The 6,815-nt window shown below is 45.4% G+C and overlaps 1 protein-coding gene across 1 annotated transcript in view; it reads left to right on the top strand.

Annotated features, from left to right (window-relative positions):
- Window positions 1-2,340: 2,340 nt before the first annotated feature.
- The window catches only part of LOC146035967 (cytochrome P450 2F2-like), a 51,545-nt gene continuing 47,070 nt past the window's right edge, over window positions 2,341-6,815 (top strand). Inside the window, exon 1 of the mRNA XM_083159695.1 lies at window positions 2,341-2,438. The gene's annotated coding sequence lies outside the window, so the exon portion shown is untranslated. The remainder of the gene's footprint in view (window positions 2,439-6,815) is intronic.

Raw genomic sequence — 6,815 nt, 5'->3', positions numbered from 1 at the left:
GGAATAAAAATATGGTACTGAATAGAAGCAAATGTAATTTGTAACCAAGTCATTTCTTTCCCAAATCAGTAAATGAACAACAACTGTCACTCAGACAATGGACTGTAGTTGGACCTATTTGATTTAACCAATTTACTGAATGTTTTCGTCCATTCTCGTGAGTTTGTAAGCAAATTGCTTATTGCCATTTGCCCCCATCCAGTACCAGATTTTCAGTCCAACCAACCTACTAGTTGGATTGTTGGAGGAAAGTTTGTCTGATGTGTGGCCTTAACAAGAGATAAATGCAAGGGTGATAAGGAGAGATAAACGTCCAGCCAATCAGCTCCTTACTAACTTTTTCAAACACAGCCTGTAACATGGCAGTTAGCAGCTGATTGGCTGGACGTTTATCTCTCCTTATCACCCTTGGATTTATCTCTTGTTAAGGCTTTATACATCTGCCCCACTATATGTTGTTCTTATATATTGAAGGATAAAAACCAAACAGTGTCCCAGAATTAGAGGGCTCCAGTAAAAAACACAGCTGGCACTAACCGATGCTCTGGGTACTAGATGTATTGCTGAGTATGTTATGGTGGGGATAGCGTCCAGACTCCAGAGCTCATAAATCCCATCTGGAGTCTGCTGGGAGCAAAATAAGCAATGCCTCTGGCTGGTTACCCTGTTACAAGCTGTTAGGTACTGTGCAAAATGTCCAGGAGCAGGGAGGAACATCAATAGGAGCAATCCGTGAGAGCTGGCAGACAGCGTGGTGTATAAAAGTGACAATAGGTGGTATAGCCGTATCCTCAGTGCATTCAGGAAGCCAGTTTTCTGCCCATCGCAGGCCGGACTGGCAGTCTCAGAGGGAGGGAAACTTCCCAATGGGACTGGCAGGTCCAATAGAAAGTCCAATAGAAAGTCACTTCCAGTCACAGTGAAGCCAGTGCAGTCTCATGGACTGCATCTGGCTTCACTAGGGCTGAGCACAGTGTTTTACCTGGTGTGTGTGGGGAAAGGGGGGATAAAAACGACCACAGGGTGTTTCTATATAGAACTATAAGCCCTGCCTACTTGTGGCAAACTGCCGTAATTCACAGGTATATTGGGAGGGGCCAAAATTACTCAATTCTAACGGAATCATAGGAGACTTCTGTCACTCAGAGAATCACACTACAGAGTCTCAAGGTGGCTCCTGCACATGCTCAGTAGTGATCTCGATGGCCATTATGGGATAGGGCATGAAGCCTCCCTAGAGAACAGGATGACTGGTGTCTACTCAGTAGAGCGCTCCTCTTTTAACAACAGAATCCCAAGAGGCCACTTTAGTGCCAGAGGCTTGTATGCCTCCTGTATAAATAAGTCTTTGTTTTTAATCTACCACAATACTTTATAATTCACTGAAATGATAGCATTAATGTCTTTCACAAACTTCCCATAAATCAATATACCGACATTGGAGTCTATGGGTCTTATTCTAGTTCACTCTTTCTGACAAAATCCTTCTTAGATGGACAAAACCATGTGCACTGCAGGGGGGCAGATGTAAAATGTGCAGAGAGAATTAGATTTGGGTGAGTTATTTTGTTTCTGTGCAGGGTAAATACTGGCTGCTTTATTTTTACACTGCAATATAGATCTCACTTTGAAGTAAAACCCCACCCAAATCTAATTAACTCTGCACAAGTTACATCTGCCCCCTGCAGTGCACATGGTTTTGTCCATCTAAAGCTGCCCATATAAGGTCCATCTCATCGTACGGTACAAAAAGTATGTGCTGCAGATACTTTTTGTACTAGCTGTTCATCACATCGCATCGCATTGCATTCACACTGCATGCACAAGGCATGCGATGCGATGTGATGTGTACTAATTATGTCCCAAACGGATCCGTTAAACGGACCGTGCATGGGCAGCTTTAGATGGATTTTGTTAGAAAGAGTGAACTAGAATAAGGCCCTATATAAGCCAATCATGTATATTGAAATATGTAGCATTTTATTTCATTTACAGTTTGCGACTAGTAAATTGGGCTAAATGTGCTTTTCATAAACTTGTTACAGTTAATTATATGAGGACTAAAGTAACCAGTAGATGACTGCATTAAGGAGGTGTAGTGCAGTGGTAGTGCAGTGGTAACCTTTGCAAAGATTATTGGCAAGTGTATATTGAATTTGGAGTCTTGACAAGAATGTTTGTAAGTTATATAATATTTCCTTGGCACCCATCACATTAATGTGACTCTAAGCCCCGGCGATAATTAAAACCTCCCTTAGAGTTCTGTAGCCAGAAGTTAATTTGTTTCGAACTTTTAAGGTAAGTGAGTATATATCTTCTCTATCATTTTACTTTCCAACATCACAAGTCACTACTGATGCGAAGGCTGCTCCTCTACACTGCATTATCCCTGCTATCTGCAACAGACAGAACACGGCTCCTGCCTGCTGATCAATCAGGTTTGGTTCTCTAGTGAGAGGGGAAAAATATAATCTAATAGGCAATAATAAGTACTATATATACTATCATCTATATATACTGTATATCTAGTGTCTGTGTGATTCTGAAACACTGCCATCTCTTGGCAGCAAGTGAAACTAGCTTTTGAAGCATTTGCTTCTAAAGGGCTTACTAGTACTAATATATTCCATGTCTTGAAAAATATGGGACTGATGGATTTTTATTTTCTACTACAATATCTTCTTTTAACAGCACTTGTAGCAGCTGCTTCTTCTATCATCCAGCAGCATGCAATCTATATATAGTAGCTATATCTATACAGGTTGAGTTTCCCTCATCCAATTATCCGTTATCCAAATTAATCCAAAAACTATAGTTTCCAGAAGTATTTTTTTGGGCTGGTAAAAATTGGTACTTGTGTAGTTTCACGGCGCCAGCATTCCGGGTTGTACGCTCGCCACAACTATCTAAAATAAACTGACTTAACTCTATGCCAACATGGATAGTTCATACCCCCACTATCCATGTTGGCATGGAGTTGATTTTAGACAGCGTGGCGAGCGTACCGAGCCCGCAGCGTGGGCGAGCGAAGCGAGCCCCGCAAGGGGACTCAGACGCACGGCGCCATTCTGGTGCCGTGAAACTACACAAGTACCTAAAAATCTTCTGGGGACATCTGCAACTGGCACCACTTGGGACATGATATGTAACTGGCACTACTGGGGACAAGATCCACAACTGTCACTACTGAGGACATGATATGTAGCTGGCACTACTGGGGACATGATATGTATCTGGCACTACTGGGGACATGATATGTAACTGTCACTACTGGGGGCATGATATGTAACTGTCACTACTGGGGACATGACATGTATCTGGCACTACTGGGAACATGATATGTATCTGGCGCTACTGGGGACATGATATGTAACTGGCACTACTGGGTACATCTGTAACTTACACTACTGGGGACATGATATGTATCTGGCGCTACTGGGGACATGATATGTATCTGGCGCTACTGGGGACATGATATGTAAGTGGCACTACTGGGTACATCTGTAACTGACACTACTGGGGACATGATATGTAACTGGCACTACTGGGGATATGATATGTATCTGGCACTACTGGGAACATGATATGTATCTGGCACTACTGGGGACATGATATGTATCTGGCACTACTGGGGACATTTGCAACTGGCACTACTGGGATCATGATATGTAACTGGCCCTACTGGGGACATCTGCAGCTGGCACTACTGGGAACATGATATGTAACTGGCACTATTAGGGACATGATCTGTATCTGGCACTACTGGGGACATCTGCAACTGGCACTACTGGGGACATGATATGTATCTGGCACTACTGGGGACATGATATGTAACTTGCACTACTGGGAACATGATATGTATCTGGCACTACTGGGGACATTTGCAACTGGCACTACTGGGATCATGATATGTAACTGGCACTACTGGGGACATCCGCAGCTGGCACTACTGGGAACATGATATGTAACTGGCACTATTAGGGACATGATCTGTATCTGGCACTACTGGGGACATCTGCAACTGGCACTACTGGGGACATGATATGTATCTGGCACTACTGGGGACATGATATGGATTTGGCACTACTGGGGACATGATATGAAACTGGCACTACAGGGTATATGATATGTAACTGGCACTACTGGGGTACATCTGCAACTGACACTACTGGGGTCATGATATGTAACTGGCATTACTGAGGGACATGATATGTAACTGGCATTACTGTGGACATCTGTAACTGAGTGGGACATGATATGTAACTGGCACTAAATATGTACAAGAAAATGATTGCTTGGCATTCCAATTCAGTGACTGAGATAGTACACAAATTTTGTGTCATGTTTTATAACCTTTTTTCATGCAAAATAAAATATATTTGTGTGTATTTCATGTGTTTGATGTGTTTATACAACATAACAGCAAGATTCCTAATTGAAATATAAAAATATTCAGAAATAAAGAAATAACCATTATCCGAATTCTTCTGGTCTTGCGCATTTTGGATAAGGGATTCTTAGCCTGTAGTACTGTTCCTATACTGGTGAATGTTGTGTATATTTTCTTGGTAGATCTACAAGTACTGTATAACTGGGTACTGCTGCAGATGATTGTTTGAAAATTCTGAATGAACTATTTCTGTATATATGATAGTTAGGTACTTGTTTAGTTTCACGGCGGTGGCGCATGCCGCTCTAGCTATGAATCTTGGCAGCTTGCCAGACTTCCTTTAATTACGTTGTCAGCGTGTTATCAACGTAGTCAGTCAGAAGTAGCGTAGCCAGCTGCTTTACATCTGTAATCTATGTTATCAGCGTAGTCAGTCAGAAGTAGAGTGTAGGCAGTACTGTCATCGTATTTACTGAAAAGCTCCTAGCATCTAGTTATAAAAGCGTCTAGTGTCATTTTCTAGTCAGAATTAGTATCACGGTCAGAAACAGCGTCTACAGTAGTTCTCGCGACTAAGTCAGTCAGCTTGTAGATTGAGCGGTACGCAGGTAGCATAGTCAGTCAGAGGTTAGCGTAGTCAGTAAGCTGTTGCGTAGTCAGTCAGCTGGTATAGATTGAGCGGTAAACAGTGAACGTCGTCAGTGAGCTGTTGTATTTTGTGAAAAGCAGACATTTTAGACAAATGGCTGCAGAGAGGCTGACTATATTTACTCTGCCTCAGAGTGAGGAGGAGGCAGTGTCTTTTCTGCAGGGGCAACATTTCCTGCCCGAGACCCAGACCTGCCCCAATTGGGCACCCGATGAGGCTATTAGGGAGCAGATGTGGCGCTGCCATATCAGGGCCTGTGGCAAGAAGGTCAGTTTGAGGGCAGCACAGTGGTTTACAGGGTGCCACTTGACCTTCGTCACCCTGCTAAAATTTGTGTTCTGCTGGGCTGAGGAGCTGACCAGTGTGCGGTTTTGCCAACACAATCTCTCTCGATGAGAGCCTTTTTGTCCGTCCAAAGGCCAATGTCGGGTGCCTGCTGCCCCAGCAGTGGGTCTTCGGGGGCATCTCGAGACAGACCGGAGAGTGTTTCTAGACGGCAGTCGAGAGGCGGGATGCCAGCACTCTCATGGCTGCCATCGAGAGGCACGTGCTCCCGGTGACCACGATCTACAGCGACTACTGGAGGGTGTACCAGACTGACAGGCTGGCTATCATCACGCCAGGGTCAACCATCGCTTCCACTACGTGGATCCAGAGAGCGGCATGCATACGCAAAATATAGAGAGGATGTGGGGATCCTGTAAGTGGCGGAATAAGCGCCAAAGGGGGGACCGGCCGCCATCACCTGAACTCGTACCTCCAGGAGTTTATCTGGAGTAAGACTCGGCGCGGAGGACCCTTTTATGCACATTCTGCACTCGCTGACCCTGCTCCCCCAGGCCAACAAAGTCGAGGTCGCAGAGCCTGAGTCCACAGCGTCCACGTCAGCAGCTACTTCCTCTTCAAGTGCTGATGATAGCACTGCAGTTCCCAAATAATTACTTTTTTAATAGATTTTCTTCTTTTTTGTGTCTTTTATTGTTCTTCAAATTAATTGTATTGTTATTGAATAATTTTTTTCCTCATTCATCTTCTTTATCTTTTACTAAAAAACAGTTAACAGTTAACACATGTTGTCATTACTGTCTCAGGTGTATGATATGGCAGGTGTGAATGTGTCCCCAAAAACACCCCCACCATCCATGCCATCCCAAAGTGTGTCGAGCGCAACGGTACGCGTCCTCCCGGCCTTTTCATTCCCCCACTATCCACGTCGGCGTGGAGTTGATGTTATATAGGCCCTTATTCTGATTCGCGCGGTACGGCCCGCGTGCGGCCGTACCGCCGATGTTTTCCGTCTGCACATGCGCAGAGGTCAATCTGCGCATGTGCAGGCGAATTCGCCGCACATAACGTTACTACGCCGCAAAGGGGGCGTATAGGGGAGTGAGGGGCTTCATGCCCTAATTTCCCTATGTATACGCCCCGCGTTTCATGGGCGTTCCCATGCAAACGCGGGGCGTACGCATGCTAATGAGGGCATGACGCAACTCATGGGGGCGGAAAGCTGACGTCGCCGGATGTCAGCTTTCAGCCCCCATACAAGCTACCACACGGACGATTGTCCGTGTGGTCTCAGCTTGCGGGAGCTGCCGCGGCGTGCGGACCTGCCTTCGATGGTCGACGACCATCGAATGCAGGGGGCAGCTCCCACCATGGTGGAGGCGTAGCCTCCACCATTTTTATGCGGATCGCCAGCCGTCCGTGTACGGACGGCCGTGGCGATCCGTAGGGTGGGCGGGGATTCGTCTGGTGCGGTCGGAGCCGCATATGCGG

This window comes from Crinia signifera, chromosome 9 (genome assembly GCF_055691185.1).
Source record: "Crinia signifera chromosome 9, ASM5569118v1, whole genome shotgun sequence".
Taxonomy (NCBI): domain Eukaryota; kingdom Metazoa; phylum Chordata; class Amphibia; order Anura; family Myobatrachidae; genus Crinia; species Crinia signifera.
This window is presented reverse-complemented; position numbering and strand designations above follow the sequence as displayed.